The 12,728-nt window shown below is 43.3% G+C and overlaps 1 protein-coding gene across 2 annotated transcripts in view; it reads right to left on the reverse strand.

The window, feature by feature from the left end:
* The window catches only part of R3HCC1L (R3H domain and coiled-coil containing 1 like), a 194,339-nt gene that overhangs the window by 123,277 nt on the left and 58,334 nt on the right, over positions 1-12,728 (reverse strand). For both annotated transcript variants that reach the window (XM_085606336.1, XM_085606337.1), the window contains exon 2: positions 5,593-5,708. The gene's annotated coding sequence lies outside the window, so the exon portion shown is untranslated. The remainder of the gene's footprint in view (positions 1-5,592; positions 5,709-12,728) is intronic.

A 12,728-nucleotide genomic window follows, 5' to 3' on the forward strand; every position in this document is an offset into this window, starting at 1 on the left:
CCAACATGAGTTTTCAGTAGCCCTGTCAATGACTCGGGGTCCCAACCGGCTTAGCGTGCTCCTTTGCAACTGACCCGTGCATAGCAGAAGGCGACACCCTGCGCATAGCGCCCCCCCGATTCAACAGACGAGCCCTCCTGTACTGATCCCAGGGCGTGGCAACATCTTGTCTGCACCTAACGTCGGTGGCCCACCACAGCTTGCTGTAGCTGTTCTGTTACGCAACGCTCTGCCCATCTTCAGCAGGGAAGGGACTACTGATTTCTGGCATACAATCCTTCCCACAGAGACTTCCCTCAACAGAGCTCTTGAGCCCTGGGTCCCTGGCCAACTCTGGGGAGTGCCTGTGGCCCCTGTTGCACCCACCAATCACTACTGCGCATGTGGAGATGACGGGGTCTGCCAGAGTTTACTCCAGTTGGGGCTGCCTCATAACACTAGAGCGTCAATGGCACTGCTACTGGACAGAAGATCCCCACGTGGACTGGGAGATAAGAGTGACACCCTATGGATCCATGGAGCGCGGCGGAGCTGGTGAGGTTGGGGTCCCAGGTCTTTGGTAACCTTCCCACGGCCCACCATGGAGATTCCATAGAGAAGATTAGCGCCCTGTGTAGCGCATGATCATTCAAGTTTCTTGGGGGACCTACATCACTCATCCTCGTTTGCTGCAGTGCACAGCGCTACCTCTACTTCGGCTTGGTCACCCCTGGGCCCTGTGCTGCTACACGTGGGCCTACTGGCATACATTTCTCTGGCTCGCTCAACACCCTGGGTTAAGGAAGAGTCACCCCTTCTCCACAAGCACAGTCCTCGTTGTGAATGCCCAGAGTCCGCCTTCCAGTGAAGTGCCCACTCATGGCAGCAGCCAAGCACAAGCATGACCAAACGGTGAGGGAGATGTTCACTCGCTCCACCCTGGACTCAGATGCCACCTCCCAGTCCCGGTCTTCCTTGCAACAGGATGACGAGGCTTCCTGTGACTCGAACCAGGTTCCTGTGACTCGAGCCTACTAGGACTCTCTATTTGACATTTTAAAACAGACATCCAGGACCTAAAAAAGACCTCTGCCAAGTGTTGCGGGATCTACAGCACGACCTCACCTCAATGGGCGATCGAGTTACCACTCTGGAAGACAATGAAATAGCAAGAGGAGAGGAAGTGGAGCTACTGCACCAGGAGATTATCCGCCTACGTGAACATCACGACAATCTTAAATCCTAGGCAGAGGACCTCGAGAACCGGTCACTCCGCAATAACATCCGCTTCCGAGGTGTTACATCGGGCTTGGAGGGCTCGAACATTCGAGAGTAGACACAGGTATTGTTCCGCTCCATATTGGAATAGGCGGTCAACGTTGCTCTCCAGCTAAACAGAGTACACAGGGCCGGCCAGCCAGGAGGCCCCAATGCTAGGTCATCAGATATCCTACCCTATGTACATGATTTTCAATCAAAGAAGACATCCTCCGGAAAGCAAGAACCAAGCAACTGATCCAGTTCTGGGGCCAAACCATCGGCCTCTTACAAGATATCTACCTTATCACCCTTCAACAGCGAAGGGACTTCAAACATAGATGAATGTACATTGTATATACCACCTACATTTTAAATAGGGTGGGGGCATAAAGCACTCTAAAGACACTTCTTATGGCTGGGAGCACCCCTTTAGCCTGGTCTTTAGTTTGGAGGGAAGTCTTCATCAAATTAAGACCCTTTCTGAGGTCCATCGGGTACTTGCCATTCCTGAGGACCCTTCTCCCCATTTAAGTCCCAGCTCTCCTCTAACATCGCTGACCAGGCTGCCGCCGAAGGAAGATGATGGTTAAGTGCTCGGAGCCTCCACACCTGGTCCAGAGGAGCGGGGTCATGAAGACCAGGCGGTGCTGGTTAGCTTATGAACGCCAATCCATTCTCCACATCTTGATCTCAATTGATAATGGACTTCATCAGATGATTGTTTTTGTTTACACTGTTTTTGAGGGAAGTTTTTTTTATTAGTGATTCCTCCTTCAATCTTCCAGGTTTATTGGTGGTGCCTCGGGGCTCTAGTAGATAGACAGCCTCACCCTACATCATATATCAGCTACAATGCTCCCACCCTGACCAGGGATGCCCCACTAAGCCTTGCCTCTTCAACTAATCCTTCTGGATCTTAAGGTGACAAGCCTCAATGTTCGAGGTCTCAGCAACCCCAATAAACGAGCGACCGTTTTGTCCCTCCTGGAGCAATCGGGCAGTGACATTTGTCTACTACAAGAGACTCACTTGCTTTCCAAAGATGTCCCTAGAATGCAATCCTGCTGGTGACCACATCAGTTGTGGTCCTCGAGCCCCTCGAAATGGGGCAGAGTGGCGATCCTTCTATCCAACAGATTTAAAGGGGAGGTCCTTTTGAAAATATCTGAACTAAAAGGGCGGCTTCTGACCTACAGATCTAGGGTAGGTACTTTTCACCTCATCGTGGCCAACATTTATGTACCTAATGAACAGCAAGAAACTTCATTACAAGTGTCCTGGCTCCTGTGTTTCCGCTCTCCTGACGCCGCCATACTGATTGGTGGTGACATAAACTTAGTCATAGACCGGTCTGGCCAACTCTCTGATCAGGTGGGGACTTTTTCAGTCTAAGGCCTTCGATGGTTGGCTGACTGTGGGCTACAGGATGTCTGGCACCATTCTCACCCCAACTCACTGACTACACTTTCTACTCTGCAACAAACAAAACATATGCTTTTATTGATCAGTTCCTTGCCACCACCTCTTTACTGGGCCTTGTTGCTGACATCTTCATTGCCCCTGGTCCCTTTCTAACCATGCCCCCAATCCCTGGTAATGCATATAGCTACCGACCAATCCCGGTCGCCTCGATGGCGACTCAGGGACACTCTTCTTCAATCACCGTCTATGGTGGGTTCAATCCAGAAAGTGATCATGAACTATCTTCACGACAATGATGTAGGGGACATTTCTCTAGCCTCTCTCTCTGGGAGGCTTTGAACCTGATACTGCGGGGAGCTTATAGCTACATCAGCGGCAGATAATCAATGCCGGAAAGAGAAACAACAGAGTCGGGAGCACTCTGTCTCAGAACTCGAAGCTATACACAAACTGGGGCTTCTAGGGTCTGGACAGAATAGGAGAAGGCACACCTACTCCTTAAACATCTAGACCTTGAAAGTGCGGAATATGCAATGGCACGCTTAAAACACAAATTCTTGTTAGGGAGCAACCATTGCGGACGTATGCTGGCACACCGCCTTCAGGCTAAAATTCACTCCAACTCAGTCCAAAAGATGTCCATAAAGCGGAATTTAAGCTAAAAGCTTGTAAGCCAAGCTTGAAAACCTAATTGTCATCTTGGCCTCCAGCTGCAGTCGGCTGAGAGTCTTGGAGTACAGATGGTTAGGGTCTACCTAGGAAGAACATTCAGCACCGCTAAGAAAGGAGCAAGCCTAATTATAAGCAGGTTTCCTATGTAGAGGGAAGCAATAGCGCTTTTAAGTGAGCACTAACAGCATATGCGGGCTCTGGCGTGTGCGCTCCTCCTATGTCTAACGTCATGTGACAAATGCGCTCGGATGAACCCGAAAGCCAGTTGGGACCACGAGGCCAAACTCAACGTTATCTAGCACTGCAAGAAAGCTAGGAAGGTTGACTCTCGCTTGAAGTCAAGGATTCGGATGCGTTCTTGTTTCTGACAGATGTCATTGTCTTATTCCAGGACTTCAGGTAAGTTCAAACAGAAGAATAAGGCAGCAAAACATGGCTCTCTCTCTCTTCCCGCCACTGTCATCAGGAGAAGTGGCATGGATATCAGGGTACTTCCAAGGTCTCGTTACACCACTTTGGAACCGATACCAGCAGTAGTCCTGATTTAACTTGAGTTCCTGGGGCCATCGGCGATGCTGCAACAAATTTGAGCTGTGTATTAATCAGAAACAAAACAATTCTAATTCACAAATCCTAGATGAAAACTCTTTACTTGCCACAAGAAATTTGTTTTCGATGATATAGGTTTATCCGGGGTTCAACTGCACCAAAGCAATCTTTAAGATGCCTGCCACCACTGATGGAGAATACCATTAGCTACCTCCAGTTATAACTTGCAAAATGTTGAACTCAGATGTTCAGGTGTAAAACTAAATATATCCCTTCAGTGTCATATTCAGCCTCAAGATTCCCAAATAACAGTATTTCAAACATACAGCACTTTGCAGGGCATGGCAACAAGGTCAGATTATCCTAACCTGTTTTGGTGTCTAGTGCTAGCTAAGTAAAGTGGAATATCAGTCAAACAACCTCATCTGCAACACCATACAGACTCTTTCAAGTTATTATTAACAATTGCTAACTATGTTGAAAGAGCTGGATATCACTCAGAACCACCTACCAGGCACATTCCTTATCCAAAATGCAGAACGTGGACACTAGGAAGGCTGGCATGTCAATGCTAATACAGGGATAAAATCTAATTATGAAAGACTGAGAGGCCTTTTGATCTGTAAAAAAATAATACACAAAGAACACACTTCACAAATGGATTGCATGGTCACAGATGGCACCAGATGCATAAAGCATATGCATGTTTACTGTGTGGCGCACGGCTGCTGCTTACCAATTTGTATGCTGCTGCATGAAGGAGAAGCACAGCAAAATACCTTCATCCACACATTTAAAATGGGAGTGGACAGAAGAAGTCTAGGCAAAATTGGATTAACCTTTACAAAAAACAGATCTCGTATGAAGGTGTGAGGAGTTCACAAAGTGCTGAGATGCAAGTCAGAATTATTGCCATCAAAGGGGTGTACTATCACTAGCATCCACTTTGCAAGAAGATGTTTTCCTAGAAAAACGTTTTCTGTAAGGAAAAGTCCTGTATTGCTGTCTAGAGCCTCGGTGATAATCAAACCCACTGCTTCTAGCACCTGCACACAATATCACATGTAAATTCATCATGCGCTCTAGTTGTCCTTTTTCAAACCTCACGTAACTTCCCATTAGACTATTGTGTTATTTGTGCATGCGCTTGCACAAGCAACAATGTTGTTGCTGTGAATCACGAACAGTGTATTCTGCACCACGTTGTGATTGTGTGCCCCAAGACATTAAATGTAATCTTCAGAAATTTGTTCCAACAGTTTTAATAACCTACTGTACAAAGCTTGATAGATACAAAGTTGGATTTTTGAAAAAGTAAGAGAAAAAAAATAACTAAACGTCCATGTTTTAGTGTGCTGGCCAACAGTATATAATGCAGACACCGCACTGTAAACCAAAAATTTTGCCAGCGAAACGTGTAGTTACGCGCATTTTTATTGGAACGTAGAAGGAATGCGTCACAAGTTAGGGAATAAGAGGGTCCCTCGAGTGCCCTATGTCAATGACTAGGCGTTCAGTGAGGGATGTAAACACAAGCCAATGAAGGGCAAGGAGCAGCAGCCTGGGTTCTCCCCTCAACTCTGCTAATGTGCTTTAAACTCTTTATCTGGAGTGAGTTCTGGAGAACAACTTAGATGTGGTATATGACAAAATGTGCCAAATAGTATTATTGTGTGGTTGTATCTTTATTGTGTGGCGATGGACACTCACCTGTCAGGAGGGAACTTGAAAATGACCCACAAACACATTGCACACCGTGCCCCAAGTTGTGACTGGTCAGCAACTCTCCATTCACAGTCTAAGGTCTGTGCAACAGGAAAAAGATCCTGCAATGAAACAAAACATGTCAATATATTAATTACAAAAAGTGGAAGACAATCTTGCTTCACGACAATTTACTTTTCACACCTTTCCTTTCCTGCTTTCTGATTTTAGGGTGTTGCCTGTCAATTCCTACCCAGAAAAGTTCCGATCCTTGCTCTTGATAGAAAGGTGAACTCGACAGAAGCTGACCATTAAGGCCTCTAAAATACACTAAAAGAAAGGCTCAGAATAAATGGCACAGTTCTAAAACGGTCTGAATTCCATCTTGCAGATGGGTATCACTGTGATAAAATCGAGGAAGACTCTCTCCAAACTAACACCGTTTCTTTTGGTGTATCGCAGGGCTTAACACTGGCCCTCTTCCTTTACAATGTTTATTAGTTCGCTCCCAAGCAATTTAGAGATTCATTATCATTTCTATAAGGACAATGCACAGTTATAAATCCCATTATATCCTATGGGATTTATATTTCGGCGGAAGGGATATCCGTCACCTTTGTGACGGAGTAACTCATCCGCCAACATGTACATCAGGCCCTTATTATCTGTCAAATTTGATCGCATAGCTATATGGTCCCGTTTGACAAACCTTTATAAATGACTAAAATGGTGACATCGAAAAGGACATGAACTAAAAAAAATAGGTCTTCTCTGCTCACCAAAACTAGATTTCCACCTGAATGAAAATTGGATAAATACAATTAGAACTGTGGAATTTCAGGATCAAATTGTTTTATCTGTTAAAACCTTAATTCTCGGTAGCAAATTAAACTTTGAAGCCCGTAGTGAAAATCTGGCGAACACTGTGTGCTGTCGACTCGAACTCTCCATAACTGCAAGCCTTTCTTGCAATCAATCTCTTGTCCCTTCTCGTCTACGCTAGGCTACGGAAATGCTCCACTCTGTGGGCACCCAAAGAAAGGGATTTTACGTTTAAAGCCTGTGCTGCATGCTAAAAGCCAGGTTTGTTTTAAATTTCCCTAAACATGTACATATCACACTAATTCTTCCCTCCTTAAAATGGTTCCTAATCACGGGAAGATGAATTTATAAAACCATACGTTTATCTTAACTAGCAGTTACCCTTAAATACTGCTAAATATCTCTCACAGAAACTGACAATCTCTCAGAACTCCCTCTAGCTTAGAAGGTGAATAATCTATAGCCTACAGAGCACGTTTTAACCTCTTTGGTGCACAGGACATTTTGTTCATGCCCTCTGTACTAACTCTCCAGTGGGGAGGAGGACAGAACATCAAGTAATTCAAAAGCTCTGGTGTGAGCACTAGAGGGATTTTCTTTTCAAGCCCCAGGAAGAGCTCTCCTTGCAGCCCAATACGGTTTTTTAGGACTTACGTTAGCCAAGACCTTTTGATTTTAAAAAAATATATGTATATGTACAATACCTTTATTTAAAGGGACTTTCAGCCAGTATTCTTCAGCCATTGCTCTCTTTGAATGTCATTCACATTTTGTTTCCGCCGACTATAGCATATAGAACGGGGAAGGAGGTCAGCCCACTTCAGCCACTGGATAACTTCCCGCTGAGTAATTGCATTTTGTTCTTTCACAAGCAGCACATCAGCACACAAGCTAGTTCCCTTCTGTGCCAATGTTTTTGTTTCTAATGTATTACTTTGATGTTCCCTTTGTATTCTGAGTCTGATGTGACAGCAGGACACTTTATATCAATGAGCCAGATGATAGCACAGGACAAATTCCACACTTCGAGTTCCTGTTTCTGGCCAATGCTGTTGTAAATTCCTTCTGGAATGTTCTCTATCTGATTGCTGGTATTTCACTGCATAACGGAATACATACATTTGAAATGGTTCTGTATTAAATTAGAGAAAGCTTAAAAATTATACATGTGAATTCATGAGCAGACAATTCTTCCTAACACTTCTTTTTTGCCTTTCTATTTCTTCCCTTTCTTATTTCGTTCCTTTTTTTCCCTGCTTTCTTTCCTTGTCAAAGGCAAGAGTCTAGCAGCCAATGGCACAACAATTGGCTTTTTTTAGGTCTGTGTTAGTCTAGACTTTTTGATTTTACTAAAATCTTATTTATGACTTAGTTACTTATAGGGGGTGTCAACCACACTTCATCCATTTGCCTATGGTTGTCTCTTTCACGTTTTTCTCAAACCTCTCTGGATTCTTGTTTCTTATGAATAGATCTTGCAACTTGTGTTTGCTTGAGAATTGGGCTTATTTATACCCAAGGGTAAAATATAGGTAACCAGGACTTTAATAAGACTAATGGTGTGCTATTAAGGCCTCTACTCTTTGTGTGTAAATTGGTGGTACATTGTTTTGTGCTGACAACACCTTTAGATAGTAGGTGTATGTTGGGGCCGATTGAGCACCCGTTCCCTTAACTATTAACATATATTTCTACATAAGAAAATTGTTCTCATGCCAAATTGATTGTTTACTTTCTCCTTATATGTGGTGGATGTGCGGGCATTTCCCCGTGGGTGAACACTACTATCTGCTGTTTGTGTTTAATATAATATTATTGGTCGCCCCAAATGTAGAGTTGCATGGATAACCACTGTTTCTAAATCCAGATTCTTGGACACATTTAAAAAATGAATAGCTTTCCTTCATAACCATTTTTCATTCACAAGATTTTACCTTGTGAATTGATGTATGGTCAGTACACAATGAAAAATCATCAAAACCTGCAGCTCTGTTAATGTCTTTGGGAATCTCCTTTTTCAGGACATTCAACAAACGCTATATACCCATGTCCTAATAAACTGCATTTGTAGATTAACTAACAGGGCAAAAAATAAACACAGAAGAGTTGTCATGTATTTGTTTCCTGCTTCTTTTAATTAATTTCAGCATTCGTTTTTTTGGCAACGCTATGAGCGATCTACACCAATTACACCTACGCACAAAAATGTATAGCTTTCGGGGTTCACCCAGGGGTTTCACACTCTCTCTCAAACCGCAAGTAAGTAGAAACCACCGGAACAGAAAATATTGACTACTACAATAAAATGTGGTTAAAAAATGATTAACAACTATGCCTGCTGCTGAAAGCTGGCAAGAGGGTGATCTGAACACAGCAAAACTTTTATTGATGCAATGTTAGTGAAAAAAAGGCTCCTTTGTACCTCCCATTTTTTCCACTTATTCAAAAAGCTCAAATGCTGCTACATTTTAGCTATTTTCCCAATTCCATCCAGTGGAATCCACAAACCATGGTCAGCTGTAGAATACTCAATATGTGGGGAAGAATAATGCAAGTTTCCCTTGATTATGTTTTGTGGGATATAAAGTTGTGAATGCTTAAGCATGAACTGCTCCCAGGCACACAGATGAAGGTCCAGGAGGAATACGGAGGTGAGGAGGATGCGTGGGCTAATAGGGAGCAAAGAATCGAGTGTGGTAGGACCCAATGAATGGTAAGTAAAGGTAAATAATGAGGGGGCTTCCAAGCCTCTTTAAATATATATATATTTTTTTATTACAAGAGATTTTGCAAGAGCTGTGCAGGGGAAACCTAATAAAGTACTTGCAGTGCAATGTTTCTGCTCAAGGCATCTGTTTGAGACATGGTTCTGTGGGTGGCATGTCTTCATAAAGGGTTAAGTCCTGGCTGTGGAAAGTGTCAACAACCGAATGTACATTTTCTGCTGCGCATTTTAGCATGTGGTTGTTTGTATTTTTTTCTTTGCTAAGCCAGTACGGTTACATTGAAGAGCTGCGACGAGAGAGGGAAAGCGTGTCAGCATTATACCTCTTTTTCACTCAAATTCTGGTCCCTAATAGACTTCGGAACTGACGGCTACGAGAATAAAGGAGATTAATACAGCAGAAGAAATTGGAAGTCCTTATTGTTCAGTTGTGTGATTCCAAAGATAATTTACATGATAAACCGCAAAGTAAACAGAGTTCAGTAAAGCATAAGGTTCTTGAAGATGAAACAATCAAATTGATAACATCTAGCAAAACATCTCACGCACTGGGGTCAAATGGCATTCCAAGTGCTATATAGTAACAAGCATTGGCATAGCAATAGGTCTCGCTTTTAGGACCTTATAAGTATTTAGTTATGCAGCACAATATCCTTGGTGCGACAACATCAACTGTTGCATGGCTAAACACTTATAAGGTCCCAAAGGCCAGACTTATTGGCTATGCCAATGCTTGTTTTTTTGGTTCACAACTTAAGAACTGCTAACTTCCCATGTGTCTGCTTACTACTCATTTTAAGGGGCCCATTGAGAGCCCTGTTGATGAAGGCACAGTGGGAACAGAGGAGACACAATCAAGTGCAATAACAGTGCAAACAAAATGGGAGTGTGGGTGAAAAATACTGTGCAAGTTCAGTGGACGTGAGTCAGCCGGCAAAAAGAGTGCAAACTAGATGAAGCCTAGAGAAAGCCTCACTGGCACTCAACTGGTGAGCTGCAAGGACATCATTTGCTACCATTTATTATGGGCCTTAAATGCAAATGCCACGCAATACTGCCAAATCCAAGCAAAATGTCGAATCTGGAGCTGGAAGCAAAGCTTAGGTCAACCCACAGCTCCAATCAAATGAATGTTAAGAAACAAGAGCATCATTAGTTTGCACAGATCACTAAGTTAATGAACCGACAAGATTTAAAATGCTGCACATTCTCACTTTCTTAGCTCTGAAAATTGCATGCAAAAGCCTAGCTGGGCCCCTCCGCCAATAGAGCCACTATTCACCCTTCGGCTCTTAGCCCTGATGCTTTTATCTCAAAGGATCCAGGTGCGGTGACTTCTTTCCAGGGCTCTTGATCAATAAGATCCTGATATTGCAGCAGCAAGCTTGTTGGCCATTGATCACAGCCTTGAATATTCTGAAGAAAATCCAAGAAAATGTATGAGAAAATTCCCTTAAATAAATGAGTTCTCCATGTCTCTACAGAAAAGTACAAGTGGATAGACATCTGATTGATGTGCTATTGGTTGTGAAAAATAGCTCAGTATTGCGTGCTTTTAGATTGAGCCTGGGCAGAGCATGCGCTGCTCTGCGAGGCATGCTATATTCGAGAAAGGCCTTGAATCCCCGCCCACTCTCCGCCCATATTTTCCATTGGTTTGTGTCATTGTCCTTCGTAATGGCAGGCTTCTGATTCGTTAATAGTCTTGTTAGTCCCTCCTAATGACCGCCTTGTCTTCATTTGAAACCTCCCATGAGAACTGGCCCTTTTACTTCTGTTATACAGTAGGTTTTATTTAGTTTGTAAGAACTAATTTGTTTCTCCTACTGTAGACACAACATGCTCTCCTGCAACATTCAGTGCGCCATAAACACTTTCACTTCCCAAGCAGCCCGGGACAATGGCGCCCGCTTCTTTGAAGTGAAATAGGTCTCGCATTTACAAGAATTTGAGCTATTTGCATTGTAAATAACAATGTCTTTTATTTATGTGTTAATTATCAAAACAGATAAATGAAAGGCATTGTCATTTACAATGCCAATAGCTTAAACTCTTGCAAATGCGAGACCTATTGCATTGCAAATGCTTGTTATAACTGCAGCTGCACTATTAGGGCAGCAGTCGCCAGGAGTGTTCGGATGTTACAATAGAATATTTTAATCACACTTTTAGAATATCAGGTGAATGTTTAGCTTTCATTGACATATTCATAGCTAGAGTGACAACAGTAAAATGTACCTTGAACTATTTTAAGGACTGGAGATTCAGCAAGCTGCACCATTTCATCTTTGCGCGGTCAGCGGCCGCATTCCGTCTGCATGCTGCTACAGTTATATTGTCACCTATCTCTCCAATACAATTGAAAGAAGGAATTCCCATATTCCAAAGGAAAACAAGGCATGTAAAAACACTGACTGTGCCTTTGTACTTTGATTAAAGTTGAAAAAATGTCACTTGGTAACGAAAACAGTACACCTCCACAGGGGAGTGTACTGTATTTGTAATAATGAAATGTTTCTGTTAAGTACTTTAGACAGAATGGCATATGTGTTCAATTACTACTCAATCTGACTTGGCATTCATGTACCACTAATAGGGCCTGTAACGTCCGAGCTTCAATGAAACCTATTTGAAGGTGTTCAAAGCTGAATTCTAACGAATAAGGGCAAAAAATATATATGGAGCAAACATCCATTCCTACATAGATCACCGAAACAAAATACACCCTGAAAGAAGTTTCAGCAAAGTCAATGTATGCTATTGCTGTGATATACACTGCACAAGCTAATTTCTCTGCTCACTTTCTTCCGAATGTGTGAGAGTGCTGGATGGAGGCAACACGCTGGGTGGCGATTCACCTACTATACACGTTGTAATTGTTCAGCATAATTTTTTTTTTCAAAAACACACAGAACAAGAAATGAACGAGGAACAGATATAAGAAACAATGACCACTTTCATAACCCAAAAACAACACGTGAGAAGCACAACGCCCATAAGCTTCATAAGAACATCAACCCGGTACGATCCAGCAGGTGGCACCTCTACAACGTAGTGGCACAAGTAGGAAGCCGCTGCCTGACATTACTATGGCCTCCAATTGAGGACAAAACCAATTAATCGTGTACAGAACACACACCCTAGAAACGTCAAGGTCACATTCTACTGCGCATGAGCAGTTGAGTCTCGCAACTGGGTTTGTAGAGGGCAACAACAAACCAATGCAAGCATAAACGTTCGGCACATAACTCAAATGTCATCCAATGGAGCAGGGGCGCACAAATGTTTCTCGAAATTGCGCAATAGATACAATAAGAATAAAAAACAAGGATACCTGCCATATTCCCCAGGTGCGCACAACCCAAATACTCACGAATGCGTAACTCATGTGGTGTTGTAGGGTGAAGCAGAGCCGCTTTCGGCTTCTCCTGGCTGACCACCTTGTGAGCCCTGCTTTTCCTGTTAAAATTTCTGAAAGCGCGAGCAACCAAACCACCCATTGTTTCTCAAAGCATAGCCAGCCAAGCATAGGAGTCGGCACCGGGAAAGAAGAGGACCATTAAAGAAAAGGAACAAGCACTGGCAAAGCAAATGA

This window comes from Triturus cristatus, chromosome 1_2 (genome assembly GCF_964204655.1).
Source record: "Triturus cristatus chromosome 1_2, aTriCri1.1, whole genome shotgun sequence".
Lineage (NCBI taxonomy): Eukaryota > Metazoa > Chordata > Amphibia > Caudata > Salamandridae > Triturus > Triturus cristatus.